The sequence below is a fragment of the Maniola hyperantus genome, chromosome 20 (assembly GCF_902806685.2).
Source record: "Maniola hyperantus chromosome 20, iAphHyp1.2, whole genome shotgun sequence".
Lineage (NCBI taxonomy): Eukaryota > Metazoa > Arthropoda > Insecta > Lepidoptera > Nymphalidae > Maniola > Maniola hyperantus.
In genome coordinates, this window is record NC_048555.1 from 4,799,820 (window position 1) to 4,825,971 (window position 26,152).

Here is a 26,152-nt window from a genome sequence, read left to right on the forward strand (position 1 = left end):
GTATCTTTGCTAATACGATTAAAATAGCAATAGGGATGATGCCTACTGGCTAGTCAAATCAGCAACTTTTTATCAAACGTCAAAACACTCGCTTAGTAAGGGATCTTGTATGAAATACATAGATGTGACATCATAAATATTTGGCGTACTTTTTAGTTAAATCGTTAATTTTAAATGGTGAACAAACTTAAAACTAGTACCGAATGAGGATTTTACGAATTTGGAAGATCCTCTATTTAATAATTACGAAGAAATACTTACTTAATTTATTTTTGACAAAGGCATCATATTATGTAAATAGTAGATCTGTAAATTATTATATTAGGTATTCAAAGATCTGACGAAAAGTTTTCCTACATGATAAGGAATAATAGGTAACCTAAGATAATAATAAGGTATAATATTAAGTATATTATACCTAGGTAATATAACATTCTTAGCAAATTGGAGTTACCAAATATAAACAACTTAACCTCCAATCCGGGTTTATTAGTCTTGGGATGACCCTAGTATGAATCAAACACAGTTCCAATGTCCACAGTCTTATATTCAGGTACACTTGTCACATCCACTTAGTTTATATCTAGCTTAATTAATCACCTAGTACTTATATCTCGCTTAATTACTTTTATATCGTTCCTTTTTTACTCCCGCGCGCTCTCGCACCTCGACTCGCGGGTGACAGCTGGCCGGTTTTTCTGTGTTGCCCACAGTCGTCCATCCTGCTCCAGATATGTCCCCATATCTGACCACTCGGCCTTCCAACCGAGGGTAATGCCCTCATACCCATAACTCAATAGGAGCAACATAGAATACCTTAACAGTCCTATATTATAATTAATATGATTAGTATAATAATTCCTCTAACAGATCAAAGCTAACATTGTTAGATTTAACAAGTGCACAAAACAAGTGCCAACGAGACCTACAAAATACTGGTATCAATAATCATTATGTACATTGCAATCAACATCTGTAAGTCTAATTCTTATAAATACACAACAAATCACACTGAGATAAGTAAATAGTAAATACTATAAGTCATTCTGATTTAAGCTTGATATTAAGAAAATTCTATAATCTAGTTATTGTTAGTGATATACGTATACAACCAATTCACAATAGTATAATCAAATATTGAAATCAACACAATTTATGTTAATACTTAATACAAGGAAATTATAGTGAAATCAATAATTTAATTTTTAAATATTATTATGAACTACATATTCTTCAAGTTTGTATTTGTATTTAGTAATACGTGAATAAATATTTGCATGGCAAATGTGGCAATACTAATTATGAGAATTATAAAACATCTTTGGTAAATTGCATTTAAAGCGAATAAAATATAATCAAACTTAAACAAAACAACAACGAGGAAAGAAAAGAAGGATAGTGAATTATCACCAACTTGAATTCTGAGTGCTAAGTACTCTATGATTTTAAACCATGTCACTATCCGTTTTCAATTAAAGTAAGTTTGTTTGCCCTTTCCTTCTTACCACTGTAATGACATGAATTCTAATCCTACATAATGCTCTAATGCAACACAAATACAATATTTTCACTAGTATAAACATTTTAAGAGATATGGTAAGAGTGGTTGGATCCCATTGACCATTACTAACACTTTATATAAAATTAATCACAAAGTTCTACAATATACCAATGTACCTAACTACTTCTGTAGAGTTCATAATTTCTTTAAACTTAAAAATAAATTAAAAGAATATCTTATAATCCAATGTTCTCATACAATTGATGAATATTTGATATGAGTTGACCTTGATTATAATGTCTTTGTAGTGTTTCATGAATTATCAATTTGACTATCGTGAATTGACATTTAATTATTCTCAAGTGGTACCTACTGATTGACACCGTTGAAAAAAAATAATAATATTACAATATAAGTATGTAACGTAAAACAAATAATAAGAAAACAATATGCCAATCTTTAATTGCATATATGTAGTATTATACTAAGCAATATCGGTAAGTATATGAATAATGATTGTAAAATATTTTTGCAGACCAGAAAGGCAGAGATGTCGGCACAGATATTATGTGACCATATTTTGTACTCTACTTGAATAACAATAAAAGATAATTACCTATCAAATTGAATTATTGAATATTGAACCAATATTCTTGATGTCTACGAAATCAAGATAAATAATATGGTTAAATGTAGTTGTTATTATTAATAAGTACTAAGATCGAAACAAACCACAATGTATTCTAAGGAGAACCCAATAATCATATTATTTCAGAAATTTAAAGAAACATGAATCCACTAATTGATAATGATACACAGTACAGATCACTATGAGATCTACAATGTGCACAATGTAATCCTATATTTTCAAATAACTGAGACGACTGCCTCTGACTGTATCTCGATTGTAGTACAACAAATACTATTATTAATATAACAAAATAAGTCACAATGATGTTAGCCAAGGTATTATTGTATTATTATAAACTCGTTACCCGTGGTGCCCCATATCATCCTTGCACTAGGGGTAGATGCATGCATAACTGTGTCTACCATAAGCCCCGTAAGTGCGATAGAGAGCGCAACAGACGGCGTTTTGTTGCCCCATTTTATTGTCTCGCAAGCAACGAGTCCTTGATGGCACTATAGACTTAATTGATGTAACATACAATAAAATCTGATTTCTGGAAACTTCCATTCTTGTACATTCTTGAGCGCGTAAGGACGAACGATGCCAGAGACCCTCGTCCTCTTATGATAATATGGTTAACTTGAACACGGTGATTGAGGACAGACAGAACCCAACGCTGCACCAACCCAGCGTCATGCTGAGCCGTGAATTGCTGCATCGGTCACCGTTGCTTGTCTCGTGTCAGTGTGTGACAAATGAATGACAAAGATGTAGGAAATTATTTCGTGATACATTGGTGTACTTATACGCTTTGATAACATGTCAGCGATCCATACATTAATACCTAGCGAGTGAAGTAAGCAAGCCTTCGTGCGCGAACTGCTTATATAGTCTATTGGAATAGATGTTACTTGAAATAGTATTTAAGAATTTGCTCTTTACTGTGCTGTTTCCACCAAACATCAACGTAATACAATGAGTGACTGCGAAGATGTGCATTAACATGAACCGATATTTAGCATTTACAATCAGCATGTCATTTTAGATCTACTTTAAAGGGTCTATACAACTTCTACTACGTACCGAATTCAGCAAGACATAATTAATATATTATTACTGAATACGTCCATTATAAGAACTTTAATTTGAATTTAAGTAACCCTTGAACATTAGTAAGTATCTGCTAGAACAGGTAAAGTGATTTCCAACCATGATATCTACTTCTGTACCCCTATTCTGTAGATAAATCTATTATTATTAATAAAAAGGATACACCCTTTCCACTTGCCGACCCCGATTTAGTCTGCTTGTTTTCCATCAAATTAACTGGACTCCCTCTTGTCACCATCGCGACCCGATCAGTTGCTGAAGTTCATACTGAAGATCACCGTCCACTCGCATCGGGATTATCGAATCAGGTTTTACCAGACTATTATTTTTCGTCATTTTTCAGACGCTTCGTCAGTCGTTTTCCAATTCGTTTGTTGGTTCTTACTAGGACCAGCTTTTGTCACCGGAATACGAACCATTGTTTACGTCAGTATTGCCACCTTCCATTTGTCATTCTTGATTCCTTATTCTTAGGTTTATATTATAGTCAATGCTACCCTCCTTTGGCACGATTGCTACAAAATCAAAAATTTCCACTTGCTGTATGTCACAATTGGGACATGAATTAAATTTTCCAATAACAATATGTCTCATTTGGAACATATAAAATAGACAACCTTTGACACAATTGGGACAAGGTATATTACATAAACTATTCTCAGCAATTACCGCTTATCACACCAGGAATAAGTCCATACATAAGTCGGTATTCTTTTCTCCCATTTGCCACTTGGTTCATCATAAAATATTCTCAGGAATCACCGCTTATCACACCAGGAATAAGTCCATACATAAGTCGGTATTCGTTTCCCTTATTTGCTTGTTGGGTTATCATAAAATATTCTCAAGAATCACCGCTTATCTCACCAGGAATAAGTCCATACATAAGTCGGTATTCGTTTCCCTGATTTGCTTGTTAGGTTATCATAAAATACTCTCAAGAATCACCGCTTATCACACCAGGAATAAATCCATACATAAGTCGGTATTCTTTTCAACTATACTCAGGAATCACCGCTTATCGCACCAGGAATAAGTCCATACATAAGTCGGTATTCGTTTCACTTATTTGCTTGTTAGGTTATCATAAAATACTCTCAAGAATCACCGCTTATCACACCAGGAATAAATCCATACATAAGTCGGTATTCTTTTCAACTATACTCAGGAATCACCGCTTATCGCACCAGGAATAAGTCCATACATAAGTCGGTATTCGTTTCAACTATTCTCAGGAATCACCGCTTATCGCACCAGGAATAAGTCCATACATAAGTCGGTATTCGTTTCCCTGATTTGCTTGTTAGGTTATCATAAAATACTCTCAAGAATCACCGCTTATCACACCAGGAATAAATCCATACATAAGTCGGTATTCTTTTCAACTATACTCAGGAATCACCGCTTATCGCACCAGGAATAAGTCCATACATAAGTCGGTATTCGTTTCACTTATTTGCTTGTTAGGTTATCATAAAATACTCTCAAGAATCACCGCTTATCACACCAGGAATAAATCCATACATAAGTCGGTATTCTTTTCAACTATACTCAGGAATCACCGCTTATCGCACCAGGAATAAGTCCATACATAAGTCGGTATTCGTTTCACTTATTTGCTTGTTAGGTTATCATAAAATACTCTCAAGAATCACCGCTTATCACACCAGGAATAAGTCCATACATAAGTCGGTATTCTTCTCTCTTATTTGCTCCTTAGGTTATCATAAAATACTCTCAAGAATCACCGCTTATCACACCAGGAATAAATCCATACATAAGTCGGTATTCTTTTCAACTATACTCAGGAATCACCGCTTATCGCACCAGGAATAAGTCCATACATAAGTCGGTATTCGTTTCTAATATTCTCAGGGATCACCGCTTATCACACCAGGACCCAGTCCATACATAAGTCGGTATCCTTTTCTCTCATTCACTAGTTGTCAGTTTGTTTAGAGTCTAAAAATAATAATCACATTCATAACAATGACACGTTATATCATAACAATATTAAACACCATTTTTATTTTTTTTAATTCGCTTCCTCAAGACAGCCACCAGAAGCGATTATTTGTGTACAGTCAATAGAATGAATATTATAGTGTCAACGGTTATGGCAAACCCGCTAAGTGTTTGCTCCCTTAATACCTCATTTGATTAATCTTCTTCTTAATTTGCTTTATGGCTTTTAGTAATTTGATATTAATAATTTATTTATTTAGTAAAAATATGCATCTCATAAGCTCCTTTTTCCAAAGTCAAATAGCTAGTCAAAATTTGGGCAGTAAAAGTAGGGAATCCGTTTCTCCACTATTTATCCGATGGGGCTTGCAAGGTTAAGATTTACACTTCTCTGTATACTGACAATTTCATTTCTTATTTCAAAACCTAAACCTAAGTCAGAGATCGAATTATTCGTGCATTATTTATACCCGAGAAACAACGATATGATAAAATTATGTGTTAGTAGGCTATATAAAGAAATACAACAATCCAGACCCTGTAATACATAACATTGCCACAGTCATTGCCACTTCATTTAATAACACCTTCGTAACTCTCTTTTGTTATTAGAGACACATGTTTCAAAGTTTCCTTTACTCGTACATAAAAATTGAACTTCGTAACTTAGTATTTCTTTCTAATTTCTATTATTACAGCAGATAGTATCATCTATTAAGTTGGTAAGCCAATCCAATAATAACAACAGTAAATAATTTATTATGTACTTGGTAGTTAACCTGTTGTTCAGTGCGTGTTTTTCTGAGGTAGTAAGTACCTAAAGGCTTTGATTTATGGTAGCAGATTGTACAACAAGGGCACCAAACAAGCCACTTGAGCCGAGTTATAAACACTGCTTTTCACTTCGATTGCGAGGAAATGTAACAATAATATTACTATAAGTACATATCTATAGATTGTCCGAAAAGAGTAGGGATTAAATGAGGGTGCTGTAATGAGTTTGTAGGTATAGGTCGCAACCTCAATACAAGTGCAAAAGTTCACTGGCACCATAGAAATTACATACATTCTTTCTCATCCATATGTCATTCAGAGAGACTGTTGTTTACCTATAAATACCTTGTGCATAACAGCATGAAACGCACTTTAGTCGTCTTATAGCCAGCGTAAAATAGAACCTTACGAGCATGAGAAGTGGAAACGTATTTTTATTTTATTATTATTTTTATTTTCCGAATTCTAAAAATCACGAATGCATGTCATCTATTAGTATAAGAGGATGTCAGCTACTAGTGACTTTATATGAATGTGATAGCTCATATAATTTTACCTTTTTAATTATAAAACTCTAAGAACATTTGAAAGAACCACTGTTATGCTGATAAATAAATATTTTAATTCAATTCCATTTATTTATTTTCATCTGATCTGATCAGTTAAATTCACTTTAGGTTAATATAATAATGATTCAATTCATTTTCCTTTCATAACCTCACCTCTCCTTAAATGGTAGTTGCAGCCAATGTAATTTATAATTTTCACAAGGGTGAGCAAACGGAACAAAAGTACATACTAGCACTTAATATAAATTTTATTGGTATAAGAATCAAATAAAATTCCAACATCCACATGGCTACTTCGTGAGCATAAGTGTTGTATGTCTTTCTGTTTCTGGTATGTACATAGTTAGATTAATTCAAACCTGATATTTCATACCCTATACCTACTAGGTATTCAAAGTAATCTAATAACTCTAATTTGGTCGAATAAGTAAACCTACAGATTCAAAATAGGTTCAATGTTCAAAACCTACTTTATCTAGTGGACCAATTAATTATTTATTAGCTGATCCACCCCAGGTAGAATTTTCCAAAATCTTTTCTTTGTGTCCAGTAGTAGCTTAGTAGGGAACTCAAATCATATTTGATTATGCAGGGCCTGCGGGTTGATCTATGTCTGTCAGTACATAATACAGACTATTCAGTCGGTAGATAGGTATTAAATGGGTGCATCTAGCAATCGACTCTATTAGTCTCCCTATCACTGTCTATCATTCTCACAACCATACCATGCCTACCATAGACCCAAATCCAAAAATCTTACATTAAATGGTAGGTAATGAAAACACATGCACCTGACACATATTTCAGGCATTCTATCCTTAAATTGTACTAAAATATTACTATGTGTATAGTTAAGTATGTAATTATTTAATTAAACAAGAATAACTACTCATATTGAGACTATTCAATTCAAAGTTTTAAGACTTTATTTTAGTTACTAGGTAAACTAGATTTGCTTCAATTAACCATAGTAGTATTCAGATGTTTCTTACCTTCTTATTACTGTATTACATAACAATACCTTGAGGTTACACCCTCTATCATAATGAGGCAGCCCGGGATGGCTTTTTTTCTTTGTATCATTATAACAGGCCTCACACCAAGAGTTACTGTGTTCTTATCCGATCCATGCAGGTACATGACTGCTTCTAATCACAACTTGAAGGTTATGTGCACTTCTCCACCACAGATGCCGGCCAAAACCACTTGTTCATCTCACATTCGTCGACCTCATCGTCAAGTCGGGGTCACAGGGTCGTGTACATCATCAGAAAAGTTGTCGAACATGAAAAAAATTGTAACAGTTGAATAATCTCGGAAATATTGCATTTAAGCGACACCAGTATCAAGTACATACCTACTTGATTATATCAGACCCCTGTCTGTATATAACCCAAATTTTGCACTAAAACCATTGATTGACCCATTGATGTAGATATGACCGTTGTTATTGTAAGATTATTATTTCTATTTTTAACTAAAGCACATGTACATATTTCTTTTTTTAAAATGATTGTTGAATGATTTAAATTAAGACTTGAATAAAATTATATTGTCAACATTACTTCCTAGATAGATAAAGTTATATATAAATGAGTTAAGTAGATATTATTCATTCTAAATTTTCACATTTTATTATGCTATGATAATGTACTATAGGTAATAATTTGCACACTCAGTTATTGGTTGAATGTGTTAGATCAAAACAGATTTAAGACCAAATTGTACCACATTCTAGCAAATAAACTCTACTTTTTTATTTCTACACTAGCTCATGTATCAAGTACTTACCTACATAATAATCTAATTGTTTTCTTGATTCTACTTTAATATAGGTAGGTGCCTATTTGGTTTAAAGTATTTCATATCACTTATTACCTTATTTCGATTTTAAAATACAAGGTGTTAGTACTACGGTGCGTTGCATCCAGTCTTGAAATCAATACTAATACTACTTATAACTTCATAGATCAAATCTTGGGCTAGGTATGTCCCTACATAATAATCAATTAAAGCGGTCAGGATAAAACTATAATCCCTTACTTTGAACTCTCAAATAAGTCATAATGCTGATATCTACTTACTATTAATAATTATAGCCTTCACTTACTCTGTTCTAAAAGTATCAATTGGTAATATTGTGACTTATCAAATACCTACTTAGGTATTTTGATGCAGTAATCTTACATTAGGCACTCTTAATATTCACCCATGCTTTAATGAACATCCACTGTAAGAAGGTAAGTACACAGATTCACCGCTTTCAATACAACCTATGGATGCATTGGACCCATCGACCTACGTACTTCTGCTTGTTCCAGACAGTATAAGGTGCTTTCCTCCAACCAATCTCTTGAGTAGTTGCGTTGGAGACAAGTCCTCCAACTCGACACAGGTCTACTCAAGTACTCCCAAAGTAATAGTGTAGCACCATTGCAGTTTGTATGTATTTCATATTCACTTTGTTATTCGTTCAGGTAGATTTCTTCATATAATTTCCGATATAAGTACCTAATAAATATGTTGCTATGCGTCTTGTACAGGCACTTTTAACATCTTCCAGGATAGACCCCGCATTTTTGGGCATGAATCACATCCAATCTTCTGATATAAACAACTTAACCTCCAATCCGGGTTTATTAGTCTTGGGATGACCCTAGTATGAATCAAACGCAGTTCCAATGTCCACAGTCTTATATTCAGGTACACTTGTCACATCCACTTAGTTTATATCTAGCTTAATTAATCACCTAGTACTTATATCTCGCTTAATTACTTTTATATCGTTCCTTTTTTACTCCCGCGCGCTCTCGCACCTCGACTCGCGGGTGACAGCTGGCCGGTTTTTCTGTGTTGCCCACACAAAGGAAGGGGCCAGTAAAGGTTTCCTTTACTTAGATTCAAGCTATTCATCATTGTCAACGTGGGTAAAGGAGAAAGATCCTATAAAGATTTATCCTTTTACAACTTTCGTCTCTGCTGTAGAGTGTAGAGTACATGTCTATCGATTGATACATCACATAGAAATAGAGTCTTTTACTGCGATCGAATTATATATTTAGGGACTTTAGAGTTTAGGGTTCGTTTGTAAAATAACCGTTGTAGTTTCTTCTAGTCCGTCCGTCCTTCAGCGCGTCTCAGTACGTCTGTCCTTAAGTCTGTCCGTCTGTCTAGGTCTACCTATACGTCATAGCCATTTTAAAAGTAAAGTTAAAATTTAGCACCGTTACAAAAATTTGTTACCGCATATTCAAATTTTGAAAAAAATATTCCTACGGTGCGCTACCTATGGAAATTTAACTATTTTGAATTTATTTATCGATACGATGTATCGACATATTTTAAAATTTAATTGAAACCCTAACGCAGTGGGTGTACGGGGAAATACGAATTTCCCTTCCACCCTCGGGAAAAGCCGGTGGGTGCACGGGTATCTCATCTAAAAAAACCGGCCAAGTGCGAGTCAGACTCGCGCACTGAGGGTTCCGTATTACAATCGTATTTTATCGACATTTTGCATGATAAATCAAAAACTATTATACCTAAAAATAAATATAAATCTGTTTTAGAATGTACAATTAAAGCCCTTTGATATGATACCCCACTTGATATAGTTATCTTACTTCGAAAATTGAAAATACTAATTATTATTATTACCACAATTTAATTTTTTTTGTGTGATGTGACCACAAATACACGGTTTTCAGATTTTTCACCTAAAGCCAGCTATAAGACCCACCTGCCTACCAAATTTCATGATTCTAGGTCAACGGGAAGTACCCTGTAGGTTTCTTGACAGACCGACAGACAGACGAGAGTTACGGAACCCTAAAAAAATTGACTACTTATATTATGTAAGGATGTTCAAAATGACGTACAAAACTAACATCGTTCAATCTACAAGCACCATCCACAGGAAATATTCGTCATGACAACGTCAACAAAGAAACGTGGCTTAGTTATTAGCACCCCAACACTGGAGCTACGTTGAACTGGGACATGTCGCAAAGAATCTAGATATTTTAAGTAGGCCTCGTCAGAACTATCTGTAATCTATCTATAGACTACTTAGCAACGTTATTATTTATCCAAATAATAGCTGATGCCCGCGACTTAGTCCGCGTGGATTTAGTTTTTTTTTAATCCCGTGGGAACTCTGATTTTCCGAGATATAAAGTAGCCTATGTTACTCTCCGTCCTTTCAACTATCTCTAGGCCAAAAACGAAGTCGATTGGTTGATAAGTTAGGGAGCAGTTTTGTGGTTAGGGCGTGAAGGAAGGACAAACAAATAAACAAACACACTTTCGCATTTTTAATATTAGTTTTTTTTTAATTTATTTATTCTTATTAATTGTACACGTTTCTTATATTTCTATCTCGCCAAACTGGTGAGCCAGTTTGTTGGCGAGGTAGTATAAATAGATGTATGGTCTTTTTTGTCAGTTTATGTCCCCGAAAATCGAAGAGTTTCTGTAAGATTTTTAAAAATCTAAATTCACGCAGACGAAGTTCCGGGCATTATCGACTTATTAATGATAATGATTCGCCGTCCCCGGCGAATAAAATGATAACCGCTTCGTTCGTTCATCGTTTTAGTGTTATGCGATTTTTGAGGTCTACGGCGCCAAATACATCTACCTAATTTTTTTGGTAATTTTTCTGAAGTTATTTAAAAAGTTATTAAAAAATACAACATTATTCCTATTTTTTTCTAGTACATTGTGTAAATTGCAAGACAGTGTTAGTAAAATTTTTCTATACTTATCACATGGCAAACGCTTTTACAATTATATTCTCGTTCAACGAGTTGACAAAATAATTTCTAAAAGCAGTTATCATTTTGTTGTCGTAAAGAAAAGTTTAGGTATGACGACTAATATTTCTTTAGTAAAATCATTTCATTAGTACTGAGCAGCAAAATATATTGCCATACTTTTCCGTCATACAGACTAGATTAACGATAGATAGTGATAGCGGGATATGATGTTGGTAATGTTTGTGGTGACTTAGATACATTTTTTAAATAAGAATAGCAAGCCAACGAGCAGGCGGTTTACCTAATGTTAAGTGATTACCGCCACCCATGAACGTTTGCAGCACCAGAGGAACCGCCAAAGCGTTGCCGGCCTTTCAGTAATTTGTTGGTCCACCCCTTGAATAACTCCATGTTGTAATCTATTGGGAAGGGAGTTGATTACTCGGTTTGCATGTGCGTGGAAAAAAGGATTTGGCATAACGGGCGGTCGAAGTGCACCAGGCACCCAGGTGGTGAGGGGGAAATTGCTTACGGTGGCGTGCGGTGCGGTTGTAGAAAAATCAGTCAGAAACTCTTTGGCAATGTGGGCCAGTGTATCATCCGGTTTGCACAAAGATGAAAACGTGGAACGAAAGAAGTTGCCTTGTATGGCTTTCGACAGGGACCAGAACGCGTAGAAACCAGGAGGCATTGCGACCAATTCTATCAACGTGGTAGTTGCATTGTGCTGAACACCAGGACTGGTTAAGGTTGGCAGCCCTCTTACAAGTTCCGTTAAACCATTTCCGTGCTCGCTTCCCGGTACGTGTTAAAGAGTTGGGAATGAAGCAACGGCTACAGCACAGATGTTGGGGTCATTTTCAGAAAAACAAAGCTGCACTCATAGGTATGAGGCGTAGAATTCGGGGTCGGTCGATAGACCATCCCAGTCAGCTGATTTATTGTGCCATACTCTACGGCTACCGGTACCACGCGTACGAACGGATGATGGAAGCTGCACGATGGTCTGTACCAAGCAGTGACCAAAAGTCCCTAGTGGAGCATCGACACTAACTTGGTAGCCGTTAGGGTGAGTGTTGAGGGAAAGATTGAGAACAGAGGTTCAGCGTTTGTGGTCAGCAATATCGGGAATCCTTGTTGGTACAGTAACCAATTGGATAGCCAGGACAAGATTATGCGCACACTAATCAAAATCCTACGTGATCGTAGTCATTCCACACGGTGGGAAATAAAGTTACCTAGGATCATCGCCTCGGCGGAAGGAATATGCTCCAATACGTAGTCCACCGATATTTTGACGCGGTCAAAGAGTCGGCCCGTCTCTACGTTACCGCGCTATGGGATCTGCAGTGTGATTCTCTAAGGTAAAATAATATTTACATCGGTCGCACATCGGATGTTTCCTTAGATGTAGCACATTTGTTATTCTATTAATCGCGTTCGACTCACCTTTGCGACACTAGCGCTTCACGAGCGAGTGTGATCGATGTAGGAAACGGGTTTTTGACATTTATGTATGGAATTTGCTATTCTAATTGCTCGCCTTCGACTACATCGTACGCCCTCGCCTTCGATTCTATGTGTCAAATGGAAAAGCGTCTCCGGTGTAGCTTTTCTCTACGATGCACCATCGATGCACGAGTTAAATTTCGTTGTAAACATAGAAAAACTTTAAAAGAAAGGTAAAAATGTGAGTTTTATTTTGTTATTTTCTATAGTAAGTATAATTAAATGATAAAAAAATATCTGAGTTAACTATTTATCGTTTTTCACTTCAGATGGCTGCTCGCTTAGCTCAAGTACATTTTTCTTATTAGAAGAAGCTAAACAAGAGGAATACAAAATAAAAAGGCGTGCAAAAGGTTGTCAAATACGTGGTCTTCGTCTGCTCTCGACAGACGCATTATGTAAGAATATTTAGTATCACGGAGGAACTTGTGGCAATGTTAGAAAGGGATTTGCTGCCCTACATCAAGAGCTAGTCGTGCAGTGGTGTATGTATTATTTGGAGTTTAAAACGAAGATTTAGATGCCTTCTAGTTCATAGTGATTATGACCCAGGGATGGTGGCCAGAAGATTCATTATACTTAGCATGTTGCATGCACGTTTTACACAACATACTACAACATTACCAGCGTTGTCATTTCCAAATGACATAATCCGAGAAGAACATAGGATAATGAGCATGCTGCAAAGGAATCCTCGTCAAAGCAGAGCAGAGGGCTTAGAAGAAGGACAAAGGTGCCGAGAACTCCTTGCTAATCGCTCGTGGCGTGCAAGACAGATGCAATAATAAATAAAAGAGTAGATTTAGATAATTCTCAATTTCAAAGCCTTTATTTATTCCTTATCTTAATCTTAACTATATACATATATTTTAATGTTATATACATTTTATATCTTATACCGTGTGTGTGTTAGTGTTTTTCAATAGTTAATTATAATATATTTTATTGCATTTCTCGTTCATTTGTTTTTAATATTTGTGTGGAAAAGATAATAAAAGTGCAATATAAACTTAGTTTACATTTTTTTTACCATAGAAAAACAGACGGGTTTTGTAATAGACTTTTAGTAGAAAAAAATGAAATACTTCCCACAGGATTTAAAAGCTTCTCAACTGCTAGAGGCTCAGGAATTTTAGTGTCTTCCACTGCTTGAGAAGAATTCATAATCATCGTGATCAACCCATAGCCGGCTCACTGCAGAGCACGGGTCTCCTCTCAGAGTGATAAGGGTTTTGGCTATAATCTACCACGCTGGCTATGTGCAGATTGGTAGAGGCGCACACCTTTGAGAATATTATGGAGAACTCTTAGGCATGCAGGTTTCCTCACGATCTTCTTCTTCACCGATAAAGCAAGTGATATTGGATAAAAAGCACAAAACTCCGAAAAGTTAGAAGTGCGTGCCCGGGATGGAATCCCCGACCTTCGATTAGAAGGCGGACATCCTAACCACAAGTCTATCACAGCTCACGAGAATTAGTTAAATATAATCTCCCTGATAGCCTAGTGGTTAGGACGTCCACCTTCTAATCGGAGGTCGGGGGTTCGATTCCGGGCACGCACCTCTAACTTTTCGGAGTTATGTGCTTTTTAAGTAATAAAATATTACTTGCTTTAACGGTGAAGGAAAATATCGTGATGAAACCTGCATGCCTGAGAGTTCCCCATAATGTTGTCAAAGGTGTGTGAAGTGTACCAATCCGCACATGGTCAGCGTGGTAGACTATGGCCAAAACCCTTCTCACTCTGAGAGGAGACCCGTACGTACTCTGTGGTGAGCCGGCGATGGGTTGATCATGATGATGATGATGATGAATCTCCCTTGTGAGTTCTTCGCCTGCAACAGCCACAGTTGAGATATTATGAAAGAGTTGAAATAATTAACTAGTCAAAAAAAATCCGTAGGTATATTTTATACTAGCTTATGCTTGCGACTTCGGCCGCGTGGACTACACAAATTTCAAACCAATATTTCACCCCCTTAGGGGTTGAGTTTTCAAAAATCCGTTCTTAGTGGATGTCTACGTCATAATAGCTATCTGCATGCCAAATTTCAGGCCGATCCGTTCAGTAGTTTGAGCTGTGCTTTGATAGATCAGTCAGTCACCTTTTTCTTTTATACATAGGTATAAAAGCTAGTATAGACTAGCTGATGCCCGCGACTTCGTTCGCGTGGATTTACGTTTTTCAAAATCCCACGGGAACTCTTTGATTTTCCGGGATAAAAAGAGCCTATGTCACTCTCCAAGTCTTTATCTATACCCATGCAAAAAATCACGTCAATCCGTTGCACCGTTGCGACGTGATTGAAGGACAAACCAACAAACTAACAAACCAACAAACAAACACACTTTCGCATTTATATAATGGTACGGATATAATATATAATAATATTATACACACCGCAGTCTCGAAATAACTCTCCAAGTGTGGTAAACTTTCATCATTTATATATCATTCTGAAATAAGAAAAAAAATAGTACTTTATATTATTATTTTAAATAATTTTCCATATTAATTACGTACCCATACTAGCCATACCTAATACCTACTTAAACTTTAAATGCGAAAGTGAGTCTATCTGTCTGCTAGCTTTTCACGGTCCAAAAATTAAACCAATTTCGATGAAATTTGGTGCAGAATTAGCTTACATCCCAAGGACGGACATAAGCTAGATACTTTTTATCCCAGAAAATCAAAGAGTTCCCACAGAATTCTTAAAGGGCCATCTATTTAACCCATTTATGCATTTATTTGTAATTTGGTACAGAGGTAGCTTGCATCCCGGAAATTGACATAGACAACTTCTTATCTCAGAAAAGCAGAGTTCCAACAGGATTTAAATATTCATTTATAGAGATAACATAGATAACAGACAATTCAAAATCTTCCTATCCTGTTGCAAAACTTTCTCCACCCATAAGAGAAACAATTATTAGGTATTTGCTCAAGGTTATTTAGATCTGCTACTGCTATATTTTCATCCATACCACTGCCTGTTCTTTCTTCTAGCAATAACCATGCTACTGCATTTTCTCTTTGCATCATCTTTTTTATCTTTCCAATACACATTTTGACAACATTTAACACTAGGTAGATACTAACATTTATAACTCTGCTTAGAAAGTAGATTGTGTCTTTGAAAATAATATTTACATACCTTTTGCTGTTGTTGCCAAGTTTTGATGCAGCCATTTGTATTCATCCAATATTGTCCAACTTCTTGGTGATGCTTGGTCACTATGGTCTCTAGCAAGGGCAGTGCGAGCGTGCCCAGATGCTAACCATGGTTTTTACTCCATAAATTTGAACAATTTTTCAAGTTGAGCAGTGGATGGGGCAATATTGCGAGGCACTGAAATTTATAATTAAATCGTTGGTCAGCACCGAAAGAACAGTTTGATAGGCAGTCTGACACAAGTTTAAAACCACTGATATCGGAGTAAATTAAGTTTAATTGAATACTCACTTGTATTTTAAAACAAAACACGATAAAACGACGTACAAAGACGAAGTTCACGCACTATTTGTTGAGTTGTTGTGACGACCTATGAAGTCACCATGGCAGTAAAGGAATTATAAGTGCTCCACTAACCACTTGATTTATTACGTGCAGTTTGTTTTAAGACTAGAGTTTTTTGTCGAGTAATCGTTTTTCAAGGGTGATCATTAATTTACCAATACCATTTTTAATTTTGTGCTGACTGACATTTTGCACGGCGGGAAGCAACTTTTTTTTAATGATGCAAAACAAAGGCAAAGGTCTCCTGCCTATGTCCAAGATTTTTTTAAATAATGATAATTTCTCATAGTATTTTGCATTTATTGCTTTAACTTTGTATAAAAATAGCAAAGGTAATCATAAATGAATTTTAAACCCACTATAAATGCCATATTTCGTAATCGTAACTTTTTATCGGTATGAAAATAAAAATAGGATGACATCACTGGCTCATCCGAGATAACATCGTAGAGCCCGTCTCAACCATAAGATCGCCAACGAGCTTAAAGCCACTACAGAATCACAAATTTACAACCGTTGCTGGCCTGGTCGATCTGTACGATGTTACCTCGCAGACCGCATCGATGTTGGCAACGTTGAACCGTTCTTTAGAGAATCACATAGCTGTACAGGCACGCGTAGACTCGGGTTTAACCGCGAAGTCCACGCGTAACCAAAGAATAGACAGGTCCCCAACCTCTAGGCTGTAGAGGCGTTGACCGCAAATATTCCCCTAATATACACATACACGCCAGCACGTGGCCAAAAAGACGTGTTGCAGTTTTTAGCCGGGGTAGGTTAGATAAGAAGTATCGTCGGGGGTGAGATTTGGGTTTCAGTTAGAAAGAGTATAGATGGTTTTGCCGTTTCAAGGTGGTGGCGAACGGCGTTTAGGTTGGAGTGCAACCCTCTAATGTTGTAAAAGTTCACACAGAGTGTGGAACGAGGCACCGCTGTAGAACGATTCTTTCTTCTACTTTTTGGCATCATGTGTGTATACTAACTAGGTGACCGGGTTAGCGAATAATGCAGCAATGGTTGTCTCCTGGTCAAAGACATGGAGTCAGCCGCTCTCGATTACGTAGGTAGAGTATGTTACTAGCACGGGGGACGGAAGGGTCACCAACCCAATCCGTTAAATGACAGGCGGCGGCGGGACAGCCTCCTAGGCCGGGAATCCTAGGTTCGGACCCCCTACGGACCAACGCGTGGCCAGCGGACACCCGTTTCATCGCGTCTCCCATCGGGTGCAATATATCGCGCCTATGAATACGAGAAGGATTAATTAATCTCCACGATGGAACCAATGGCCACAGTAATTACACCATTCGGGAGATGGGAGAGGGAAAGTCTCTCCAGCTCGCAGCTGGAACGCATGGAATGCTTTGCGGCTGGATACGACTGGAGTGTGGTCCCTAGCCAGGCGACTCAGCCAGGTAGAATCCTACCACGAAGCAGACATACCTTAGAGATTACGCCGTGCGGTATTAAACACAGCGACCCATAAATGGGACTGGCAGCGCCAGAGCCTCGTTAGATAATTGGCAGGGTGCACCACGGGCAGGTGAGGTTGACTTTGGCCACTAAGGTGGAATTTGGGCCACTTCCAACCCAAAACAGTAGCTTACAGTGGACCTCTGCCACTAAGCAAGGCAGCTTACACGCTGATCTTTTTTGTTTTAAATTTTTAACAAAGCAATAGCTAGTTACCATAATTTTGTTTTATTGACTAAACCGGAATAAACGTATAAGGATGTAATACTATACAAAACATATTCAATATGAACCAGAATAAAATGGCAAGCTATCATTATTTTCATTATTTTGGTTCCGAGTATGCATAGAATATAATTGTAAAGCAATATAGCAATATTTACTGTCTCAACAATGTTACGCGAATAAAATGGTAAGTGTCGGTACATTAGTAAATTTAGACAACATGATAATTTTATTAATTTCTTAAATTTGAAATATCTTTAATAATATTAAATCTAATTAAAATTTACCAAAACATAACGAAAGCTAAAAAAATTAGCTCTCATTTGAGCCATCTATCTCTATTGTGAGTCTATTGCTTTGCGAACAATCGTCAAAAATCAGTTTTTTAATTCTCCTGAATAGTTGAGTTTTTCCGATTACCATTTTATTCGCCGGGGACGGCGAATTAGGCGTTACCTTGTTCTTAAAATAATCTTAACGAAGAATCACAAACCTACCAACAGAAAGTTTACTATGTTCGACAAAACTCTTTCGATAATAATGTGGCCTAAGAGTCAGCGCGAGCCAGACCTGCGTTATTTTATAAAAGGTAAAAGTTTATCTGCGTATTGTCCCCAACACTGGGAGGAACATTTGTTTGGATCATGGTGGCTTTGGGAGATAACAGGTAAGAAAGGTGTAAAAAATCTTACGTCAAAGTAGAAAGTAATTTTTTTTATATTTTCTTCGGAATAGTATTATAATTACATGTGTTGCCAGACACTTAGTGTCGTGGCAACCTCAACTCTCAAAGTTTAAAAGTTTAAGGGTGTCTGGTAGGTGGTAAGATTTTTTACGCCTTTATTACCTGTTATCTCCTAAAGCCACCATAATCCAAACAAACGTTCCTCCCGGTATTAGGGGACAATATACGCAGAGAAACTGTCAGCTTTTATAAAATAACGAAGGTTTGGCACGCGCTGGCTCTGTCTCTATCAGTATAGATTGTGTAAGTGGCACTACCAACGGTTATCATACGTTTTAGCGTTCACATGTTTATTTGTAAACCATATTATTGTGATGACGTACAAGTAACATGGTAAACGAAATTGAACCTTATGACTACAGCGATTAAGAATATTGATTATCACAACGATTTATTTTATAAAAACGTATATTTGATAGTGATATCAGATTTGAAATGAGACAAATAATAAGTATTTGTTTACGTTACGATTACGACTACCATTTTGTCTGGAACAACTTAGTATTCATCATCATCATGATCAACCCACCGCCGGCTCACTACAGAGTACGGGTCTCCTCTCCGAGTGAGAAGGGTTTTGGCCATAGTCTACCCCGCTGGCCATATGCGGATTGGTAGACTTCACACACCTTTGAGAACATTATGGAGAACTCTCAGGCATGCAGGTTTCCTCACGATGTTTTCCTTTACCGATAAAGCAAGTGATATTTAATCAATTAAAACGCACATAACTCCGAAAAGTTAGAGGTGCGTGCCCGGGATCGAACCCCCGACCTCCGATAAGAAGACGGACGTCCTAACCACTAGGATATCACAGCTTTTTCAACTTAGTATTACGTGAACTCAATTTAAGAAATAAACAATACATCGCTATCGTAGGTATCAATACGTAGTCTAAATGATAAATGAAGAGCAATAGCCTACGTAATAAATAAGCATTAATTCATAATTGATCACTTGGAAAATAATATTATGATGCGCAGTATAAATGCCCCTTCAATCATGATCAACCCATCTCCGGCTCACTACAGAGCACGGGTCTCCTCTTAGTATGAGAAGAGTTTGGCCTTAATCCACCACTGTGGTTTGGCAGACTTCACATACCTTTGAGAACATTATGGAAAACTCTCAGGCATGCAGGTTTCCTCACGATGTTTTCCTTCACCGTTAAAGCGAGTGATATTTTTTTTTAGACGCACATAGCTCCGAAAAGTTAGAGATACGTGCCCGGGATCGAATCCCCGACTTCCCAAGTAGAAGCTAGATGTCCTAACCACTAGGCATAATTATAGACAAATGGTTATGTTTTTTTATTTAAGTACTATATTAATAAATAAAAACCCCTACATTTCCATAATATAAGTGTTAGATCAGTAGTAGATAGATATAGGACCTACTTAACGATATCTTACGAAACTTATGAATTATTATTTTTAAAAGACTTCTAAAAAACAACACGTTTATTGTGTATGCAATAAATAGCATAGCATTTCGTTGTTGCACCAAAATTAAATTAAATTTATTATACCTAATACAGAAAACAGCTTAGGTACGATCGATCGATCGAAAAAATACTTAGCGTCATTTACTCAATCTAATGTGTGTGATGTGATAATGATAGCTTATCAATTAATTTTTAATAAAGATTGTAAAATTTAAAATTATATCGAATAAAATAAAAAATTGCTTGTATAAGGTTTAAATATCTATCTATATATATATATATATATATATATATATATATATATATATATATATATATATATACCTGATGGATTGACGCTGGTTCCCTGGGAACGGGGACGGGCGCTAATGTGGGACGCAACTTGCGTTGACACATTGGCCCCGTGTCATATCAGGAAGACAGCATCAAGACCGGGAGCCGCAGCAGAAACAGCTGAAAACGGCAAGCGGCGCAAGTATGCCTCTCTTATAGAGAGTTACATTTTTGTGCCGTTTGCCGTGGAGACCCTGGGGCCATGGAGTCTTAGTGCTAAAAATTTTTTACGAGACATTTCACCGCGATTAATAGCCTCAACTGGTGACAGAAGGGCTGGCTCATTTTTTGCGCAGCGGATCAGCCTAGCTGTCCAGCGCGGAAATGCAGCCAGTATTCTTGGCACCATTCCACGCGGTCATGATTTATATAGTAATTAGATAAGGCTAGCTTTAAGTTTTATTGTATTAAAAAAAAAAAAAACATATATATATATATATATATATATATAGGTAAAATAACATAGGAAACAATTTCATCCTTCCCATTAAATTTATATAATTAAGTAATAAAAGATTGTATTAAAACAGTTTGTTATTTCAAAAGTCCTTTATTAATATTGCTAACGCTTAAATTTCCTAGAGGTGGGTCCCGAGTTTGTAAACTTAAATCAGATGAGTCGTAGCCCAGTCAACTTTGGGAACCACTGATCTATACCTATATAGAAAAGAACTGAGTGATTGACTGACTGATCTATCAACGCACAGCTCAAACTACTGTACGGATCGGGCTGAAATATGGCATGCAGATAGCTAATATGACGTAGACATCCGCCACGAAAGGATTTTTGAAAATTTAACCCCTAAGGGGGTATAATAGGGGTTTGAAATTTGTGTCCACGCGGACAAAGTCGCGAGCATAAGCTAGTCCCTAATATTTCAATATTAAGACTTAAGAGGACTCTTTTTCGAGTACTGCCGATACACGCATTCTGGTGTGTCAAATTAACCATAAAAATTCATTCATTTCACATTATTGTACTTAATTTCATAGTTACTCAGATTCAAAATTTAATCGACTTAAATTGGTTAAATACAATTAATAAGAATCAAACTTCGTTTGTAAGGAGCGTCTTGGGAAAACTATTTAACACATATGCGTATACGCAGATTAGTATTAAAATCTCTTATCGGTAGAAAAATGTGCCTGTTACTTACCGATAACGATACGACCTTGGATTTACGAACAACCTAAACACAATCACTCAAAACACACTCAAAAGTTAAATGCAGTTTATTAAAAAAATCACTCAGTAACTCAACGCGTCAAATACTTGTCTTAGGAAAAATCATAGTCGTACTTCCGTGATATGAAAGCGCAATGCGTGTAGCTCCACCGGCAGCCACATAGCGACTAAACTCCCTGCCGCCCGCCCTACGTGGAAAATCTTCCGCCCAAATGAAAAATATTATTTTAATATTAGTTCATCCACTTAACACTTCGTTTGCTAAGGTACTTTGGTCCTTTTTATGGTTTATTAATGGCGAAGGAAATGATTATTTCACTCTTGATAAGTGCTCCCTTTTATAATCCTGGATAAACTTCGGTTGGACACGCGTAAAATGCTAGTAAAACTCTTTATTGCCATACCGTAAGAAAACACGTCTTTTGCATAGAGGACTGAATAAATAGATACCTTATACAGGATGGAAACGTTAAAATAATATGTGCGCTGGCTATATTTTTGCTGCACTCATCCGTATTCGGTACGTATCCGTGATTCTTCGTAGTGACCGTCATACAAATACGTAATTCGATTCGTATTTTTTGACGGATCCGTTAAATTACGGATGAGTGCACAAAAGCCCTTTCACTATGCAAATATCTATTCGTACGTCTGTTATCTGATGTTTCATTAAACATAAACGCGGCTACAAGTTCAATGGTCCTTCTTCCTTCACAACATCTATTCCTATGCTAAACTAGTTTTTGCCCGCGATTTCTTTCACGTGTTAGGTAGAGATAGGATAAGGTGGGGAAGATCGAGGGGAGGTGGAGGGAGGTTGGGGAGTGGAGGAGGTTTTACGTTGTTATTAGTAATTGTGCATTACTTTTAGTTAATGTAATAAAGCAATACTATATTTACCAAAATCTAAAGTTAGGTTAGAACATAAATATTCATATGCCCGGCCTGATTAAAAAATTTAAATACTTATTAAAAAAATATCATAATATTCAATCCGCTTTTCCGGGCAGGACAACGTCTGTCGGGTCCGCTAGTTAAGAAATAAAATCAAATCAAGATGTTATTTCAATACAATATCAAGGCCCGATAATTCGACTTGGTTCAAATATCAACAACGACATCTCTAAAATTTAATTCTTAGAAGAAGACAAAGTAAACAATTCTATAAAATAAACACGCTGAAAATAATAGGTAAGTATAAGTAAGGTCAAAGAATTAGTTTGGCCATCCAAAGAGGTAATGCTGCCAGCATCTTGGGTACAATGGCTCGCTAGGGTGGTCTCGATGAGTTTTTAGATTAAATTTAATTTATTTTAGTTTTAATTTAATGTTGTTTTTTTAGATTTAAGTTTATTTAAGTAATAGAATAATTGTAATATCTACTTAATTAAAAGGTAATAAATTAAAAAAAGTATAGGTAAGTAAGTATATAAATTATATCTAGAATTGTTCTTCAGGTTATTGTCACTTTTGAATAGGTAACAGAGAAATATTCAGTTCAAAGAACCATACTCTCGAAATGAGCTTGCATCTGGAGTTTGCTTGAGATAATTATAATGATTCCGAATCCACATGAAACTCCACGGTATGAGTTTGAATTTGACTCTTAGATTTAAATACCTAGAAGCTAAGTATATTTTAGGAAGCTGTAGGTACTATAAGAAACAGATTTGTAAGTTAACTACGAAAAGAAATATAGGTAGCAGATTTTCCTGACCCTACCCCATGCCACCGATCCTTTTTTTTCGTAAGGAAAATCCATCATGGATACTACCGAATAAAGACCTCACGAAGTTCCATCTCACCGCTGACGACAGAGCACAAGGGACCAACGACGCCTCGTTATCCACCAGCAGAGGTCCGCCGTAGCAGACCCCACCACTGTGGCACTACGTACCCCCAAGCACCGATAGAGACATGCCGGGACCACACCACACCAACCAACCCGAGGACCACACTGTGAGTGACGGACTGCACCCTGTCCATCATCCACAGTTCCTCCCGAGGGCCACCGGCCAGAGCTCGCGGAGAGGGCAATTCCCTTTCCACGTTCCCCATCCTCAACATCTCCCTCGCCCGTCACCAAACTGGACAGGTGAGAAACCGGCGGGCCAGATAGTGATTGAATGGGTAATGAAACACTCATCACCAACCAAACAGCCACACCCTCCGCTCCTGGGGATATGCCCCATGGGTACGTGTACTGCGCCCTCTGCTCGGGACACTCGAAGGGACGCGCGGACAACACCCCCCTCCCTGCCAGGTTAATAAGCCGTGGCTAACAATATTCCATGAAGAGAAATTGTTAACCATGTTACCAGGGTGCACCGGCCCAAGCGCAGCTTTTCCCTTCGTAAGGGAGCCGCAATACTCATGCACACGGGGAGGTTAACTGGCTGGTGATGCCACCGATCCTCGGTTAACCACTAAGCTATTACGGTATATACGGTATATAATTTTCAGTAGAATACCATATTGAGGGTTACAATATAATCTTACTGCTTCCATATAGCTTTCTATAGACCTTATTAGTATCACATTCACATACATTGGCGCTTGAGTAAGGCACTATGTCGCAATTGCTTAGTACCGATTTAATCACTCCACGTGAATTCGGTGCTCACCTGAAAATCTCCACCTTATTGCCTTCAGAATAAGGATTAATTTGGCGTGCTATTATACGTCCATATACGTTCATTCGTTGAAACGCGCTCTGCATGAATTAAAGGTGGTATTCCCCATGTGTCACGAAGATTTTGCAAGAAATGTCGAAGTCGAACATTTTATGCATCTTCAATTAGAGGAACGTGGCAAGGTGAAAATGGTTTAGACACTATGACGTTAGGCAAGCAGATAGAAACAATACTAAAACTTTGGTCAGTGTCGTAAATAGGTGAGTAGGTATCTGACTGTGTAGCTGTGGTGCATAGATGATAAGATGGAGCGCGCTTGCCTAGAAGATGCCTATTCACTCTTGACTTGAGGGTACCTATATTATTGTAATTAAAGCGGAAACTGATGCTGGAAGGGTGGCCGCAGTCGGGTAAAAAACCTGTGTAGATTTCCTCCATTTCCAGAACTCTATCACTAAATAGTACCTACTTATCACAATTTGGTTAAGAAGATGGGCCTAGTTAAGAAGATCTAATAGACACACTTTCGCATATTTATAATTGTAAGTAGGTACTTAATACTGTTTTTTTTTTGTAATATTATCAAAAATTTCGCGCTCGCTTCGCTCGCTACTTTATTTTCGGTTGGTTGATGTCCATGATGATGCATCTTCGTCTGCAATCTGCATGTACCTATACTCTGTTTCCGGGATGCAAGCTATCTCTGAATAGTATCAATTAATTAGGTTTAAGAAGATGTGCCGTGAAAAGCTTGCGGATACCTAGATAGACAGACAGACACACTTTCGCATTTATAATATTAGTATGGATAGTGAGTTCACAGCACCCTCTACTTTTCTCATAAAAGGTACCAACCGACCTACCTACCATAAGAATGCGAAACTAGCCAATAATGTTGTTTTCGAAAAAAGCAAATATTCAAAGTCTTTATATGGTTGTTTTTCATGGTTTCCCCAGGTTTCAATCAAATCAATCAAAATATTAGATTTTCAGTTTTTCTATACTGACCCAACAGTTCCTGAAACCCAACTCAAAATGTCATTCACCCATCGAGATTTCTATTTTCCTCGTGCTGAAATACTAGTAGCGCCATCTGTTATGATCCTACAACACCGCTTAGCCAGAGGCGGCGCTGCGGTCTGCGACACAAGCGAACGTTATGGTTTTTTATTAGTTCAAAGGAGTGTCAATAGATGACTGGAGTTGAATTGTGTTGTGGGTTTAGCCTCTTTTATGTAGATGTCTCTAGTCTACATTAAAATAATAATATTTTATCAATAGACCTTATTTCAAAATAAGGTCTTTCGATAAAATCTTTTGGACCTACTTAGGATCTAGCTCATATTAGCCTAGATCGCAAAAGTTTAAAAAAATACAAATAAAATAGAAGATAAAATCTAACGTACCTACTATACTGGTATCGGTCAAGATTTAATTAAAATACTTAATAAATAATTTTTCTTTGACACGCTCTCCTATAAAATTAGAATTTTTTCAAATTCATTATGCGTTGGATCCAGAGATCTAATCGAGAATATTGGGGGGCTTCCAACATCGATGATTGGATCCATCTAGGTGAGCTCGCGCGACGGCAAGTGCGATCTGTATGGACAGCATCGTGACTCGTGATGCCGCGCGCGCCGCTATCGCGTACCTACCTACTGCAAAATCTACCTTTGAGAACCTGCCAGCCACAAAATAATTGAATGTCTTCCTTATGGAGCCAAGATCAACAAAAAGGGTAGGAATAGTAAATGTAGGAAAAAAAAACCTG

At 37.0% G+C, this 26,152-nt stretch overlaps 1 protein-coding gene across 4 annotated transcripts in view; it reads right to left on the reverse strand.

The window, feature by feature from the left end:
* The window catches only part of Pde8 (phosphodiesterase 8), a 200,643-nt gene extending 178,744 nt beyond the window's left edge, over positions 1-21,899 (reverse strand). For all 4 annotated transcript variants that reach the window (XM_069505278.1, XM_069505277.1, XM_034979348.2 and 1 more), the window contains exon 1: positions 21,717-21,899. The gene's annotated coding sequence lies outside the window, so the exon portion shown is untranslated. The remainder of the gene's footprint in view (positions 1-21,716) is intronic.
* Positions 21,900-26,152: the final 4,253 nt, after the last annotated feature.